Here is a 19326-nt window from a genome sequence, read left to right on the forward strand (position 1 = left end):
ATGGTAGAGATACAACAGTGATCCATCTGTAAAACACGGTGGAGGCATTGTCATGGTTTGGGGCTGCATTTCAGCCAGTGGTGCTGGTGGTCTTGTCAAAATTGATAGGATATTGTCAGATTTGGATCCACCATATAATAAAAGCACATGACTGACAAGGGCTTAGTTTTTCAGCACGACAATGATCCCAAATACACTGCCAATGCAGGAAAAGCATACACAGTGAAAAACTATCAGTTATGGATTGGCTTCCTCAAAGACTGGCTGAAGGATCACCTTGAGAGAGAATTGACAAAGAGAAGGCAGGTAGTGAAGAATAAAGGTGGTCGGAGTGACTCAAAACTTGTGTACAGTGCTGTATTTTAAAATTGTTGAAACATGTGAACATTTACATTATGTTGCTGGTTTGTAAGTAAGTAAGTAAGTAAGTAAAATTTATTTATATAGCACATTTCACAGATAAAAATCACAAAGTGCTTTACAGTAAGATCAGACATACAAGTTAAAATTAATTAAATTAGTTAAAAGCCCGTTTGTATAAAAAAGTCTTCAGCTGCTTTTTAAAGGAGTCAGTAGAGTCTAGACAGCGTAAAGACAACGGCAGAGAGTTCCACAGCCTAGGTGCCAGTGCCTGAAAAGCACTGGCACCTAGTGCTTTTGAAAGTGTAAAACTTTATATGCAAGCTTTGCAACCCACTTCTGTGTTTTGTACATTTATTAAAGTAAAAAGCAGACTACTTACATGTTAAATGTAGAGGTTAATAGTAAAAATGACACAATACAATAGAATACCTCAAAATGAAACCTATGAACAGTGCTTAATCAACTTGCTGCCACTGCACTTCACAGTACTGCTGATCCAGATGGAGATTTCCAAACCATGCAGAATGGATGCCTTTTAAGTCCAATATAGTTTGCGATTGATTTCAAATCATTTCCAAATCTCTTGTGATCAATCAGCCTGCTTTTTAATCCCTCACTGTATTATATTTGATTTGACAGAGTTCAGAGTGATGAATTACAATACTCATGCAAGCGTCAGTAGTCTGCCAATTGATTTTTATGCCATACAGAAATTAATGGAAACCAATCGCTGCCTTCAGCAATGGGTCCCAGTATAGAGCCAGGCTCTTCAAAGTGGCCACAATCACGGCCTGTATATAAAAGGAGGCTGTAGTCTCTAATCTCATCAGTCACAAATATGCATCCTTTCTTATGGAAAACGACCTGGTTCCTAATTTGACCAAATTTGACCAATTTCCTAATGAACTTGCTTGTTTTAAGCCTTTAAACCAGTTGATAAAGAAGGATTTGCTTGTCATGTCACAATGGGCATGCAGGGTCATTGGTTTCTCAGTCAGATCCAGCTTCCTCTTTTTTAGGATTCAGTTGTACTCAAAGACACACTAAAGTGTCAGCTGTTTAGTTTTCAGTAAACCTTTCAAATCTGTAGCATGTTTATCTTGTTTCATGTAAAAGCACATTGTAAACCAAATTGCAGCTTAGTCATACTAAAGTGATAATAAGAAGGTAACCCACTTGGGACTAGGAAAGATTGGTCTTAATTGGTTGAATTTTTTGCATTCAGTGACTGCTAGTTTTTGCAGTGACCAACTAATTGCCCTGAGACTCAGGATGCAACTCCAGCAATTTCTAAGAAACCACTTTCAATCACAAGACAATTGCTCATGTTGCCTAATGGGAACCAACCTGTTCGCAAACAGTAACCATTTCATCTTGATGCATCAAAGCCACACTGAAGATAGCAACTGACTACAAGTGGTCACAAACCTGGCTTCTGTCGTGGAAGGAACAAATTCAAAGGATCTAGCCTGCAAGGTCATTGTGCTCGTGTGACTGCAGCAATAACTAGCTAGTTTTAGGTGATTAGCTTGATAATCTTCTCAAATATGGCCATGTCCAATTCCAAAGGACCAAGGTGGTACCTAACTTTTCCGACAAACCAGTGTGTGACATCCTGGTGGCTACATCCCACTTTATGCACAGTCTGTGTTCTCAACATTAGTCTGGTCACAGCATGGCTAACATGGTGGAAAAACAGAAAAAAACAGCTATACTAAATTAGCAAGTGTTTCAAATAAAAAATGGCTTTAATCAAGCTGACTCCTTGTTTTCAGTGCATGCTGAATGTACACTGATGCAGACACATGTTGTAGCAGTTGTTGCCAGCGATATATCCTGGCCCTCTGACTGTACAGGTCTCCCATGGCTCTCTCCCCAGGACTGTGAGAACATCTGTCACAGCGCCTGCCATTTTCCTCTGTGGTCAGAGCGTCAGGTGAAGGTGCTGCCTGCTAGCCTCATGACATGGTACACATGGGTACCTCCAACAACAGTGCTCATTAACAGGCAAATGGAGCAGGAGCCCCAGCAAATTGAGCAGCGTTTCGCCAGGATTGGCCCTGCCAGATTGTTCAGATAGCCAAAGTGACATCACCAAGTGCCAGCCCCGTTTGCCCCCACCCCCTCCAAAAAAATTAACATCCCTAATCATCTGCCAGGCTAAACATTATTCTTCATGATTCAGATCAGCCATGCTTGCCCTCCACTCACAGAGTATCTCTCCTCTCTCTGGGCCAAAAGCAGCCAGCCTTGGACTGATTGCTCAGCCTTTTGTGCCTTTCGTTTGTGAGAATGGCAAATCGATTCAAAAATCATCATCCATGAGCAGCTCTCATGCAGAGCTGGGAGTGTGTCACAGATATGAAATGGAAATAAGGAAAACAGAAAGTTGGGCCCTTGGTTTTGAAATGGGTGTCACTGAGAAATAAGCTCGCAAATAAGGTATATTGCTTAAAAATTAGACGATTCTTCAGTGTTAAAGAGGTAATCAGTGATGCAACCAAAGTTTCAGCAAACTTCAGCAAAAAAAAAAAAGTTAAAATATTTGCCATTACCATTAAAATGATTAAACAGGGTCTTAATGGATGAATTACTTAATATAAAAACATGTGTTTACGCTTTCTGGTGTTATTAAAGGTTAGGATCAGGTCAGTTATGTTGAAATAATAATTTTAATTCAATTATGATGTTGGTTTGAACTTAAACGTCTGGCACTTTCCAAATTTTGAATTTGTAAATCCATTGTTTAATCACTTTCAAGTAAAATTTGTGTGATATCAATATACTGGAGATGTTTTAGAGCCCCTTGTGTTATCGCAGTATGTTTTGACTGTATTAGCAAAGCTCCCAATCACAATAAGAAGACTAAACAGTCTTTTGTGAGGACTGACATGTCCACCTACTTCAACTCCTAACCAGAGTTAATGCCTAAAAACTGAACAACAGAAAGAAAGATAATCACAAACAGAGAGGAAGCTTGGCATATTTAATTAATTACCCCACATTAGAACGTTTGTTTACAGAAATGAAGTGCTACAAGAGGTCTGATGCTAATTAATTCTAAGTGTACTTCCCCCCTCACTCAACATAATGTGTTGATGACTGCTGCTGAGGTACTTTCATGGCAGGTAAACCTATGTCTCATTGCATTTCCATCAATGGCTCTGAGGTGTGTACGGAACAAAAGCTTGCCACAAAGATTAGGGAGAATGTTAACATGATTGCTGATTAATAAAGCCAATTAGAATTCACAGCAAGGCAACAAGAGAGCGGATCAGCACGATCATGATGAAGAGAATGAAGACCGTCTCAGTCTTGTGTAAACCAGTGTGGCAGTAGCAGTTATCACATTTCAGCTTTGAAAGCAGACAAACTTAAACAATGTCTTAACTGCTTTGCTATTCTCTGACCTCCAGCTATATTTATAGTTTTTGCACAGCGGGGAAAAGTAGTAAAAAAAAAGTGCTTATCCATCTGTCCTGTTGACTTTTTTTGCTGCCACTTCATCAGTGTGTCTGGGAGTAAAGCTCAGGGCTGCACACACAGTATAACCAGAGTCTCAGGAGGCCCCTCTCTGGACAATGATGTATTTAAGCCCCTACAGAGGTCAGATGGACTCTGTCCAGAGCATCACCTGCAATCAATAGTGTTGGTAAACCAGGCACAACTGAGCAGACATGGAGGGTCCTCTTCTAAACACACTGTGAGGAAACCGCATGGGCCATTGAACTGCTAAAACTGGGAGAAGAATGGCTTGACGCGCTGCTAGTTAAGCTCAGGCGACTGAGGGAGTATTTATTTATGTTTGGACCCACTACTTACACTTTTGTAACACCTCCCTGGGCTCCTGGAGTTTTACTTATCCCAGTAAAAGAAAAACAGACAGTCCTTTTGTCCTTTCTACTCAGTTACTCTCAGAGTTGTTATTAGGTGCCCCAATGTAAATACAAATGAAAAAGGTAGGACTGTTTTAAAGCCAAAGACTTAACAATTATCTGTAAAAATCTGACTTCTCTGCATGCAGCTTTGAATCTTAAAGACATAATTATTTAATAAAAAAGTCTTTGCAAAATAAAGAAGAAGAAGAAGAAAAAGAAAGCAAGGGGAAAAATGCAATTAAGAAAACAAATTATCTACTTTTCCATGTAAGAGCATAGAAACATTTAAATTAGCTATAAATAAAAACACAACCTCATGAACAAATATAATGGTTTTCAGTGTTGTAACAATGTCTTTTTCATAGTCCACTATTTTTAAAAGTTTATATAGTTTAGCAAGATTATTTTAGTATCTGTTTTTGAATTATTACCAGTAATTCTGATATTTTCATTTCATTTCATTTCAAAATATATCCTACAAGCTGTAAATTAGATTCTGTCATATTGTCTTATTGAATTAAAAAAATCCTCCCTAATCTCACAGCAGTAATGGTGTCTGAACTTGTTCATTGCTCGTATATTTCTTGCACTTTTCCAAATTTCTTTTTAGTCCCCATTCATTGTTTTTATGGTTCCTTTTTCTGATCTTTTGCAATGTCAGAGTTCAGTTAAGTAACAAATGTGACTGCCAAGTGTCAAAGTCTTTACTGTGAGCAAGTCTTTCCAAAGTGGGCTGGATTCAGTCATGTGTCTCTGAACTTGAGCCCCCCAAAAACAATGAATGCATAGGCACCTGGTGTCAACTGCAAGTGGGTTTTGAAGAATTGGCATAGTCATTTAGGCAGCACCTCACATCCTTCACAAACAAATGAAGCCCCCAGTGCTTCAAAGTGAGATTGATCTCCTTTTGAGACTCGGCACTGAGCACTGAGATTCTGAATATTGAGAAAGGTGTCTCACTCCATGGAAACCCAGTGAAACCTGCCCTTCCCCCCATCCCATCCTCCACTGGAGTGATGTAGGAACAGAGACCCGGTGGAGTTTTTCAACTTCATCAATATTCACTCATTCATCGTGAATCCTGGCAGCAAATTCTCGACTGTATTACTGGATGGATGTTCTCCTTTGTCACTGTGAGGAGTGTCTGAAATGGAATTTTAAATTAGAATAGAACAATTCCCAATTTTTATGGACTTCGGTCACAGCTATATATATCACCTAATGATGGAAAACTTTTCAATTTTCTTGTGTAGGTCTTTGGCACTATTCAGCCATTAAATAGGTCAGGGATGAATGTGCATAGTTTACTTTCAATTCTATAAAAGAGACTGAGAGAAATCCTGCGTTATGTTGATAAAAAAAGAAAAAAGCTTATTTGAAGAAAAACATAATCAATAAGAAAAAAAGGATTACCTCATTGAATTTCCTGTTTAGTAGTTTATTTTTTTTGGAAACTCCTCTCCAAATCAAATACCCTTTTATAGATCTAGTAAAATATAAATCAGCGGTTGATAAAGAGGTTTAAAAATCAGTGAACCCAGTAAGTGAAAAGATCATAGCTGGCCACCCTCACTCTCAGTGACCCATGTGAACATGGGTCACAACATCTGCAAAAGCCTGTGACAGAGAACCAGCAAAACTCTTTTACAGTTGTCAATACATGTTGAAATTTGTTAATTGCATGATTAGCACAGCACACACTGTAATTGGATTAATGTTCACATGATTGTTTCCGTATCTGTAGGGTTGTAACTATTCAAAAATATTTTATTTTAAGAAAATATGAAAGAAAACCTTTTTTTTTTGGAAAACACTATATCATTCATGTTTAACCCTTAAAAATGGCCACGAAAGTGACCATCAAAAGGCTAACATGGGGGGCTTTCTTGGTAAGTATTCCTTGGTGTAATCAGCCCCTTTAAATCCAGATTAAATGTCCTTTTAATCACTCAGCTTGAAACCTGAATTAATTACAAATCTGCTACAAAAAAAAAAAAGAAAAGAGAAAGGAATTTTGTCATAAAAATGTTAATTAGCAGAGGGTACTGACCTCCCTTTTGGCATTGTGTATCCCCAGCTGAGGACGGAACGTTTGTCCACTGTCGTCACTTAATGATGGTAATATTAAACACTCACAGAATGTTGTCACGCTTTTGTCTTCATTCATATCAAAATGAAGTTCTTGGAGGCCCGCATTTATCAATCACGGCAGGGCTCCAGCTGTTCACAAGTCTTTGGCCTGGCTTCAACAGCCGGGCTTACAAATTGTCTCTGAATAGCGTTGAGCAAGGCCCCTTCAACCCCCTTTTGTCACTGTCTCCTGACAAATGCTCCTCGGCTGCCTCTCCCAGACACATGCCTCCTTCGTACCTTCTGCTCTGTGCTATCAGATGGCCTGCTTTGCATTCTCGTTTGCCTCACTATTAGCAGCTTTATCTGCACGGCAGCCAAAAGCCCGGCATCAGACAGGGTTATATCAAACACTGTTATAATGTGCGCCTAAAATGCGGAATGCTTTTTCTATCTTTTGCAATATCATTCCAACACTTCCGACTTTTTTTTCTCAGTTGAATATCTATTACAGTATGTATGGGTGGCATGCACATCATTTTTTGTTTTTACATCAACATGCTGTTGAGCAAATATAGTTTTATCTGAGCCTTCTGTGCACAGGCAAAGCCCACCCGATTCATCCACCCTTTCATGGTCTTTATGGTATCTTCTATTTGTTTTGTACTTAGAATTGCAATTTCTGATTTTCAGAATTTAGATGAATTTATATTCTAAAAATATCAATGTAAAAGAGCTGAAAACTTCAGATTGGTTTAGTGTTTGATCTGCTTCCAAAAGAAACCTGAAAAAAATCTGATCTAATAACAATAACTTAGTCATTTAATTTAATTTTCATAATTTGAAGGCCTATCCAGGAAGCATGTCATCAGTTCAGAAGACTTGTTTGTACTTTAGTGTCCCTATTAGGACTGTCACAACACAAGTTTTATTATTTAAATGTTTTTTTGTTGATTTATTTTATTTATTATTTACTGTTATTGTAAAGTCTAAAAATGGGATTAACTTTAAATTAAATAAATTACTAATTCTGGATTCCTTTTGATATTATGGCACACAGTTAATACCATTTTATTAGTCCTGATATTATTATGCAGTCCTGATAAAGATGATCTTTAGCACCAGTTGAGGGTCATTTAAATGTGCTTACCTGAGTATTGTTGCTGACCGATTTCACAAAGCTCAAATCATCTCAAGAATCATCCTGACTATCACAATAAGTTCACTGTACTCATATGGCCTCCACAGTCACCAGATCTTAATTGAAAGAGCGCCTTTGAGATACACTGGTAGCAAGTTTGTACATTAGATTTAGGCATATAGATATGTTCATGATGTCCTGTAGAAGTTCAAACCAAAAATTAGGAGGAAAAAAAGGCGATTTAAATAATTCTGAATGTGGTGGATCTGGAGATTTGCTCCAACCTAGTACTACCAAGGCCTAGGAAGAAAAAATGCAAAGGACAAGAAGCCCAAACAAGAAAATTAGCTGAGTACTAATGAAGTCTAACTCATACAAGATTCCCCTGAAAAAAATGCATCTAATCCAACTCATGAAATACTCCTGTTTGCTTATAGTTTTACTCTGCTAAAGCGCACTTAAATTAATGTGTGATGAATATAAATAATCAAACTGTTGAGCAAAATAGATGGGTCCTACTGAAATAATGATAACAAACAAATATTTTTCTATCCGCTGAGCGCAAATTGGCAGCTTCCAGAAAATCTAATTGAAAGTGTCAAAAACATTGTTACAAACACAGTTCTTGGAGAGAAAATCAGAGTATCAAGAGCAGCTTGATCACATGGACCTAAATAATAGGATTACAACTGTGAGGAAAACAAACAAGCTGACAGATCAAATGTCAAACCAAGAGGTACAATATGTTGTTACTGGTATCCCAAAAACTAACAGATAATCACCTGCTGTATGTCCAATAAGATGGACAAATGAGGGAACATATTGCACAAATCATTTATACTTGCCAAAGAAAAGCTTTGTTCCCTTTATTTTAACAGCAACATTTCATGCTGCCCTCGACTGATTGACAGCTATCGCTGAACCTACATGTTGAATCATCTGTCAGATGCTTAAAAACTTCCACTGATGAAAAATCAAATGAGACTGACAAGCTACAAGTGCTTCCAAATGCTGCTCACCAGCACTGTGTAGCTGACAGCAGACAGTTTCACTCCTGAGTGGTTTAGCGTTGAAGGACAGTTGGTATTGCCCCAGTAAAGTTAAACGCAGGACATCACATTCATCCATCGTAAAAGTCTAAAAATAAAGTAAAAATGATCAGTCTAGCAAGGTGTTGATAGAGACGATGGAACAATAAAGTAACAATAAAGTAGACTGAGAAAATATATCCAGATTTCTTGTACTGAGTTAGTAACAACAAAAACTTTAAAATTACTTGGAAAATATTCAGCCTGATTGTTAAATTAAGGGGATGTTGAAAAGGCAGCATGCTCATGCTCAGACCAATCAAAACATGGACATGGGACCTCTTGGGGTAGCTTGTGTTTTGGGTCATGTGAGATGTGGCCTCAGTGAATGGAAAGTTTTCTCATGGATGCTCAACAATTAGAATCAGGGCAGTTGGGAGACTAGGCTGCTGTGAGGCCGCTGTCATCAGTAACTGCTGTTGCTATTGATATGTTTCAAAGTAGCGTCCACATGACCCAAGTTTTTTCCCAGGAGAACCTTGAGTCATAACAAGCTGGTCAGTGTTTTTCCTTCTGTTATCAGAAGTTTTAATAATGTGGCTCAGTGTTATGTTTCTGCAGGAATGAAAAAGTAAATCTCTGTTGATTTGCCAGCGTTATAACCGGTTAGACTAATTGCCTAAAGTCTAATACTGCCTTTGAAAACATGATAGACATGACAGAAAGACGTCTGTAGATTTTTCCAAGCAAAGAAATTTACTTAAGGGTAAATGTACCAACGTTCATTGTGCTTCTTGGTTCTAGCATGAAGTTTCAATAAACCATTTAATCTCCACTGGTGTAGCCTTTATCGGCCACTCCTTTGAATTCATGACAAAGAAATGCTACATCATATAAGAAAAATGGAGGCATTACGAACACATAAAAAATGAAATTGTCATGTGAGAACTGATGAAATGTTCAGGTTGCCTTTTGTATCCATTTCAGAGGAAATAATTAAGATGGATGGGCAGATGAATTAGCTGTCTTCCAAGGTCAAATGCTGGTTGCCTTATTACTCTATTATTTCACTCTGGTGGTGGAACTGCCATTGATACTTTCATGATAGTGTGTACAGCCACACCAAACGACAATGAGATACAAATTTATTGTTTGGCGACCAGATCAGTCATAGTCGTGTTCGGTGGATGGATTAATGGGTTTGATGGCTGCTGCAGGTTAGAGCAGAGAAACTGGCTGAAGACAAGAGAGACTGTTCAGAACCCCAGGGAGCTGAAAAGATGTGTGACTCGCATGTGAGGATACTTGGTTTTGTTTTAGAGGGAGGGGCTGGTGAAAAATGCGTGTAGTGGAGTTTGATGCAACCTCAGAATGCGCTTCTGTTCCTTTGCTGTTACAAGTGAATGAATACCACACTTCCCTATTGTGTGATAAGCAGCTTCCCTGCTCTTATACTAAAGATGTCAGCTTTAATAATATTTTTGCAGTGCCTTTATGAAGTCTGGGGTCATTTATGATGTTAGAACTCTATAAACGCTAAAAAGTTTTCACATGAATATGGCTGACTTGCCGGGGATAGATATGAGCTTGTACCTCACAAGAACAAAATACGTCTCTCAATCTATTTTTTTTTTTTAAATATTAAGGGTTTTAATAAACCAATTAAAGACTGATTTAAGGCCTGAGCTCCCCAATCTTACAAATTAAGGCATTAAATTGAGGCATTAAATTTTGACAGTTCAGAAAACCCAGGTTAAAAATAAGAAACTTGCGTATAATTTTGTATAATTTCTTTTTAAAAAGGTCATTGTCTGCTTGTAATCACTGTTTTTATTCCCTATTATTAAGTATCTGTCTTAATCTGCACTGAAAACATGTAAGATTTTGCTTCATAATTTAAACATTAGATATTTAAAATATCTCTGTATGTCTCTGTTGCTAGAAAATCTATAATTTTCAAAAGGTAAGAGTCCAAATCAGATCACAAACCAGTGACTTCATGCCTTGTTTGACTTTACAGAAATTGTGGAAACCTGCCCAGGATGACAGTCCCCAGAATCCAAAACACATAAACAAAACTAATGAAGCACAATTTTAAATGAATATTTTTTTTACTCAAATATTTAATTATATTCTTTAGAGAAATTCCAGAAAATTCAAAGAAAATGTATATCAAAGCATCAGGGAATCAAATTGCATGGCTTTACCACTTATCCACTATCTTTTTTCCACTTTCTGTTCTCATAGGCATTTATAGTTAATCTTCTTAAAGAATCCCTGAATCTTGTGAAATTAATCAACTCCAGCCTGTAATTCCAAATATTTGTTGCAAGCACTTGATTGGGGTCAATGCCTCAATACTGTATCAAGGGAACAAGAAGTCCCATAATGATTTATTACCAGCCCAGCTGCACATTTTATTATGAAATGAGTTTATTAGTTTTAAAGCTACCGTTAATGTGCTTTTGCTTTAGGGGAGCAGGCATGGGTGACGAGAGCCTGCATTAACCACTTGATGTGAGGACTTCATTGTACAACATGTATCCCTAATTTGCTTCAGTACCGTGAGATCATGCACATCGCAACACAATTCAGCTGTGGTATAAGTTTCATGTATTTAATTATTATGAATCTCACGTCGTTTCCTGCGATGATTTCAACTGTTTTCATGTATTTTTGAAACAATATTTTTTTTAATGTCTTTTAAAGGTTTACAAGATTTGTGCGGGTCTATCATAAGAAGGGAAAGTTTTTCAATAGAGAAGTGCAGCATGTGGCCCCTCACTTCTTGTTTTCATAGTCACAGGAGAATAATAACTAAACAAGAATGCTGTTGCTCTGTAATGGGAGTGAGACAAAATGGTTTCTCTCACCATTATCAACTCCATTTCTTTCTTCCATTCCTTCTGATGATCAATTAGATCTTAATGGATAGCCTGCTGTGCTGTGAGATGATGACCAACATGTTTTTGTGTTGAACTAAGTAAATGACAGAACTGCACACAGAAGCACAGAACATAACCTCCAATTCAAATCAGTCTGTGCACGTTTCAGTCATTGATTACATCATTTTAAATGCATTGTCACTGGATTTGCTTTGGTATTTTCAAATAATTTATATCTGTTGCTGGTGTTTAAAATGAACATTAACTTTTAGAGCCTTAATGAACATTTCTATACTAGTTAATCCTCTATGGCTTTAAGGGTTTTTGTATTTGTTCAAAGGAGAAAAGTGAATTATTCTCTTTGTCCAAACCACATGATATTTTTAGTTTTCCAAAATAATTTTTTTCTGAATCTCGGTATACTGTACGCTGACTAATGTCTTATTCACACTAGAGTAAAAATCTGATGGCAACCTCATTGCAACTATAGGAAAAATTGATGGTTGCCCAATGATTGCATTGAGGTTGTGTTGAGCAATTGCTTGCAAAGTAACTGGACAGATTGCTTGGATGGGAGGCAACCTGTCTCCAAAAAAATCATGGTTAAACTTGGACTGACTCCAATCGCTTTGACTGGTGAAGGATTGCAAATAATTGCTGTCTAATTTATAAAAGCAGACTCTTTGTGACGTAGACTCGCCGCAATCTGATTGCCGTTTGGTTGTATTCTAGTTATATTGCAATTTAAAAGTAAGATTGTTAAGTGTGTTTCATTTTGCAGTTGAATCACCATCGTAAAGCAACTACGTCACTATTTATGAAGGAATTTCTGAATGTCTGTTTCAGACCTTTGAGGATCTCGCCTTTTGGGGGCATAGCTTTTGGAGCTAACAGTAGTAGCACACTTTGTCTTTGGTAAATATCAAATGTCAAAAACAGTTATGTGATACACAAATCTTCACTACGCAAAGGATTGTTATCTTTGATTTCTGTGGATTCAAAATGTTAACAGAAAAGACACCAGCAGTCAATCTCAGAGTGACCAGAATAGAGCTATGTGCTTTGGTGAAACAGATAATATTAGCTAAGTAAACACTGCTTGGCTAGCTAAGGCTAGTGGGCTAGAACAATATCCAGGGGCTGCAATGGTTAGAATAAATGATTTCAATTGACATTGGAACTGCTGTCACATATACCGTACATTGTACTTTTAAAAAGAAGGAAGGCATCCTTTTTTGTATACATTTTATATTTATTTTTTTCTGTATTTTTTTTTCTTTTTTAATTTTACCATTTATGGAAACATCTGTAAAAGAAAAATATTTTTTTGGCAGTGTTTTGACTCCCTTCTGTGGTTAGGCTTATGTATAACAAATGCTAACAGGCTCGTCTTAAGTCACTATGACTGATATTTATAATATTAACTAGATCATGCTTGTCCTTAAGAGAGTTGAGCCTTGATTATACTTTGTTGGACACAGTTGGAGACATGATGGCAGAGTAGTCATTCTGGTTCTTTGAAGTCCGGTGCTTGCGGTGGATGTGCAGCTGGAAAGGCAAAGTCTCCACAGACGAGTTTATATGGACACCAAAAAGTAGACTTGCAAACAAGAAAGTATCAAGACCTTGGATACACATTTGAACATTTTCCAGTTGTGTTCAACAATTCCTCATATTTTTCTTTTAAAATTGCTTTTACTGTCATGTTAGCTGTAAGCTTACATAAATGTGTTTTCTAGGAGAACTCCTCTGCAAACATTACTCATGCAAGTAGCAGATTCTTACCAATAACTGTTTCTCTTTTATGGGGCTAATTGAAATAACAGCAACAGAGTCACAGAGGCTTAGTGTTAGCTAACTTCTCCTCAGATATGTATGCTGAACCAAGCAAAGTCCAGTAATGACATTATCAGACACAATATAGTTGTTTTTAATAACGATGTCCAGCTTAATGAAGGCTTTCTTTTTTACAATTTAATTCTTCAGGTAAAAAATTACGTTGTACATTTAAGTTGTTCTTATTTTATAAACATGGTAGCATCAAGCTCTAGGATCTAATTTCTTTTATTTTATTGTAGAGTACTTTGATTTTAAATGTGCTTCATAAATAAAAATGTACTTACTTCCTTATATAAATCTAAATATGAACATCTGAAAACAAATGAGCAAAAAGAAACAACTTGCCTTTTGAGACTGAAGTGGACACATTACTGGATGTTAACATCTGTCTTCATAATAGAGTGAAACAGTATAACACCGTGTTTCAGTCCTATTCTCATTTTAGCACAAATGGCAACTCCCAATTTCAAATGACAGCACCATTAGTAGGATAAATATTCTGAGTGAAAGCAGCTGAAATCACCAATATTCACCTGCTAACTGAGCACGCATTAACAGCTCTGCGTCTCTTACAGTGCTAAGTCCTCTGACACAAAAGCCTGATCAACATCCAAGGCTGCTGCCTGTCAGTGGAGGAATATATAAAGATAAATGGTATTATGTTAAATTCCACTTAATGGCAAATTTTTAATTTTCTGAACATGGTCATTTTCTGGCTAGTGAATCAAGTGTAAGAAGCTAATTACGTGAGGATCTGAGCAAAAATAACTCCTCATTTTCAGGGATAATGGAAGAGAAATGTTGTAGATTAATGGCACTATTTATCTTTTTTAAATTTCGATCTTTCTCTGGTGATGGCTGTGCTCCCCAAGGAAAATATTCATAAAATGAAATTGAAGTCGTAACTTAATAGGTTATTAAAATTTTTGAGTGCATATCACTTCTCTTTTTGCAGCGCTGTAAATTTAAATTGAAGTTTGTGGCATTCAGAGTCACCAGTGGAGTTTTTTCCCTCTTTTTTTATGATGGCACAATAGAGGAGGAGCATGCATCTTTGTCAGGAGGTATTTGCTATTCTAATTTTATGGCAGGCCAGATTATCAAAAAGGAATATCACTGTGTTGGCTGCTGACAACACCTCAGCCTTCAGCCATGTGTTTCTATTAAGAGCCTTGGGCTATCCGGGGGTTTGTTCCCCACATTATTTTCTATTTCAGTCTTTTATCTTGATTTAAAGTGAGCCATGCTGAATATTCTCCCCCCCTGCCATTCTATTCCCCTTTCAGGAAGTGAGAAATGCTGTAGCGCGTAAGGTTTCACAAGAGGGACTTGTATTCTCAGGGGAGGTGATGTAGAGCGGTTCAAGGTGGAATAACTATCTTTAGCCATGCAGTATGTTTGGAAATGCAGAGAGGAGGGACAGAGTACCTAGAAGGAACAGAAAGTGTGTTTCAGTCAAGGTCATGGGGCAGATCGTTTGATCTCAGCCAAGTTCATGATAAGTTACTGACTGCACTGTGCTTACTTTGTTTTCAATGGCAGAGTACTGTATCTTTGCCTGATAATAGTCTACCTTGTGTCTATACCAAAAACCAGAAGACTAGTATCCAATGTGATACTGGCTTCACTTCTTCTGCTTTTCAATCATATTCAGATTTCAGTATAATTTATATAATTCAGTATAATTTCAAAGTAAATTCCCCCATATATATATATATATATATATATATATATATATATATATATATACCAGTATTGCCCGCAGGGAGAAAAACAGTGGCCTGCGGTATATTTCATAATTTGCACATTTTATGAGCTGTTAAACAGGGCTCATAGTCTCCAGATCTTAAAACAAATCATTTTGGTTAAATAATATACCAACTGTCTACAATCATTGATACAATGCAGGAAAAAATGATTAATGACCCAGTAGAAATTAAAGGTCTATTCTCTAAGATTGTTTCCAATTATCTGGTCAATTCATTTAACACCAACTGAATAAAATAACTATAATGAACACAGAAGCTACTGAAATCTAGAGCCTCTTCTGAAAGTGTCAGAATAAAATGTTTCCACTTTGTCTAATTATCCTAATCCCTATTTCTTAAAGTGTGAATGCAGGTCAGTTTTCAAACACTATTAGTTTTGTGAAGTCAGAGCCCATTTAGAGGGCAAGAACTAAGGCTTATTATATCACTTGACAGCTCCAAGACAAACTGGATCGTAGGGATGCTCCAAAACACTCAGCCCGTACAAAAAGCCGGACTGGAGCGCCTGTCAGTCAATCATCCGCCCCAGGAGAGTCATATTACTTACAGCCTGAGAAATTGTGATACGGAGGTCTCCACTTGGTTTGAAATTAATAACATTTTGTTCCCTGGTTTCAGAAACGGACACAGTGCAAATTTATCTTTCTCAGGCAAGAAGGTCTGTAGCATCCCCTTAAGGATCGTGCCTTTTTTTTTCTTTTCCTTTTTTCAATTTCTATTTAGAAATTCTGTGAGCTCAAAACCTTAAACTATAACATATAGAAATGCTCATACAATCCTGACCTGTTTATGCGGTATAAAGTTGATAGGTTGTCAGGCCCCAAGCGAAAAGGCCCGAATGAAGCGAGCTATCCTTTAAATTGCCGGGGTGATATTTGCAGATAATAAAAGAGATAAATCAGACAATGTGGCTGAATATTTCATTTGTTATCCATATTCCTTATGGGCAAAAAATGGTACAGAAATGTAAAAACAGCAATTCCACTTTACCCCCTCTGGAATTGTAACACTTGAGATGCTGTTTTCATGTCTGAAGACAAAGTGCATGCTTTTCCTCAGCCTGCAACAGATAAATCTAATAGGCAGCCAGAATTACTGGCTGTAATGTTGTGTAGTCTTAACCTAGTCTGCACTTTCACTATTTTTATTTCTGTCAATCTCTCAAAGTAATAGATACTCTGGAGAAATACCCGTGAACTGCTTTCTATTTATAGATTTATAGAATGTAGTACAAGGCCAAAAAGAGGTTATAGAAATAAAACTAATAATGTTCCTGCAAGGCACATGATGAAGATGGGCATATGTTTCTTTCCAATTAAAGTGTTAAATAGGTGCTTTTTTAAAAATCCATCTATTCTACTACATTTATTGAATTTGGAGATCCATCGTTCGGTTATCCTCATTATTTTATTAATGTGATGCTTCTCACCTATATAGCCCCACAGTGAGAAACACAATGTCCTGCTGCTACCGCTGCTGCTGTATGATGGGTCTTTTGCAACACAAGGCCCAGAGCATATCGCTCATCACCAAAGCCGTTGGACATTATGTTTCCGAGATGACACCTCAGACCTCCCACAACCCCTGGGTGAGATTTCCTTCCCTCTGCAGAGGCGTTTTAATCTTTATTTCATCATGTCCGTCCTCCCTGGACTTCTAATATACTGTCTCATTTCTTTTTTCGCCCATTTTCTGCTAATTCACCGCCATCTGCCTTAGCATCTGTTTGAGGGGAGAAACGGGGAAAAAAAACCTTCACATTGAGGGAAAAGTCTGTTCTTTCTTCTTCCTCCTCCTCCTCTTCTTCTTCTCTTTCTTCCAAGTCTCTCTCTTGCTCACTGTGTCTCCCGCTGTCTTCCTAAGGGCCAAAGCCTCCGCCCATCTCTGTATTCCTCTTTCACATAAGCTGCCTCAAACCCCTTTAAAGTCTAATGCTACATGTAAACCTCAAACCTGCTTCCTCTCTTGTTCATGGAGGCCCCCCAAAGTCGAAAAACAGAGGGAGGCAGGGAGGGTACGGGTGGGGGTCATATCCTTTCCATGTCCAACCGTTTAGTCAATAACCACTGTCAACAGGACTGGACAAAAGATCAGAAAAGTGCAATTGTAACTTTTGGACAATAGCAGGGAGCTTTCATAAGGCCAGGCTGAGAACGGACACCACCTCCCCAGTGCCTCACTGCCTCCCCCTCCTCTCTGGCTTCCTCCCTCTCCTCTTTGAGCGTTACTGACAATAGGGAAGCCTGCTGCATTGCCAGAGAGAGCCACGGGATCACCTCAGTCAGTCTGAGGATTACAGACATTCTTTGGCAGGACCAGTGTTGCTGGGGAGAGCCTGGGTCCTCGTAGGCCTTCAGAGGCTACTGGACTGCCTCGGGCCCCCTCCTCTTCCCACCTCCTTTCCTTTTTTGTATTGTGTTCACATGTTTGACAGACACAGACCCCATAATAATCTCTTTCCCGCAGGGACCTGCGCCATTTGTTTTGCAGACCCTACAAACAGTTTCAATCCCCTTTCTCCCTGCCTTGTCTTCACCGCCGTAGCCCATCGCTGTCATCTAATTAATGCAGCCTCCCTTTTCATCTGCACTTCCTGTTCATTGTTTGTTCCTTCCCCCCTCCTCTCTTAAGTCCCAGATTTAAAAGTCACCGCCTGTGCTGGTTATCATACCATATTTGAGTGGCTGGGGATTAAAAAGGTGTCTCTTCTGTGGATTAAGACTTTCTTAAATATTCATTGTTTTACCATTACTTCAGCTAATATCCCCAGAAATGCAGTTAAACAGGTCAAGAAGGTTTCATTTTGACAGAGTAAAAGGATTAACCAGTTCATGCTCGCCTGTTATTTGAATCTGCTTCGTGTGATTTAATTTGCAGCTAATTGTGTGCTTTCACATTGTTCATAAAATTAGCATTTTAATTAGGATGTCCCACGAGGCATAGTTATATTCTGGGAATATATGCTTGAAATAGAGTAGATAGCTGTTACATAAGATAAATTCAGAGTGATTACAAAGACAACAAGCGACTTAAATGGGAATGTTAAAGGAAAACTGCACACAAAAGGTCAGAGCCAAAGGGAGAATTGAAATTTGGACCTTATGACTTCGAATTAACTTTTAACTTAATGTTCTCAAGGAAGTTTCTACTAGAATTAGGATCAGCTTTATTGGCCAAGTATGAACACAAAAACAAGGAATCGTATTGTTTTTTCTTTGTTTGCTCTCAGTGTAAACGAAATAGACAGACTGATGGGCTAGGTTTTAGATTTGTTTAATTTTCCAGGAATGCCAAACACACACCTATAGAGCTTCATAGCTGCAACCATAAGAACAAGTTCTGAAAAACCAGACAAAGACCTGAGCAAGTACTGATCATTTACACTGAGACGAAATTCCAGGACTATGGCGCAATCTCGAAGATGCATGAACCAGCCTCCTTAACAGTGTACATCAAAGAGCTCTGTGAAAGTGTACTGAGGATAAATTATGCTATTTGTGGTCACTCTTTGTAAGTTTATGTATGACAATAACTGATCATGTTATATATTTCTGTAGCATTTAAGGTATTTAAGACAATTACCTTTGCACTGTAAAGTTTATTCTGAATCGGGCTAATATGCTCAATAACATTTGGTAACTTGGACTATATTTTGATACTAATAAAAATTTAAATGGCAGTGCAGTAACACCATAATTCGACAGTGTTGCTTGTTTTACTTAAATCAAATGTTCCAGTACTTCAATTCTCTTTAGCAAACAAGTACACTGAGCAAAATTTGTATTTTATTCTTTTATACTTGCAGTGACAAAACGTTTCCTTCGCGCATAAGTGTTTGCTCTTCTATTTAGAACTTTGTTAGCAATTTGTTCACCCTTTTAGCTTTTTACTGTACTCACCAAAAGTATAGCACATGTTCTCAGTTTAAGGGTGGCTGTTACCTTTAATGATACAGATAGGCTACAGTCTCCATATGGAGAGATATACAGCAAGTGTACACAGCTATATCAATCTATTTATGACCTCTCCCTCTGAGAAAGAGAGATTTGAGGAGCTATAATTGGTTCTCCTCACATGTATTCTCCTCAGTGTGTGCCCTGCTCTCTCCACAGGGAGCACTTTGATGATAACTTGCTGCATTACACGCTAACTTTTCGACAATGGCTACACGCTCTGTCTTTATTGCCCTGACTCCTAATGGCTATCTTGAAGTGCTGCCTCTGGCAATCCAGTTGCAAATAAATAGAAGCTGACACAGTAATTTACTCAAATCTTCTCTACAGTTTTGCCCCATTCTCCCTCCAGAGATTACCCCTGTAACAACAATTATTTCAAATGTCATTGATTCCTGCC

Source organism: Maylandia zebra, linkage group LG8 (genome assembly GCF_041146795.1).
Source record: "Maylandia zebra isolate NMK-2024a linkage group LG8, Mzebra_GT3a, whole genome shotgun sequence".
NCBI classification, from domain to species: domain Eukaryota; kingdom Metazoa; phylum Chordata; class Actinopteri; order Cichliformes; family Cichlidae; genus Maylandia; species Maylandia zebra.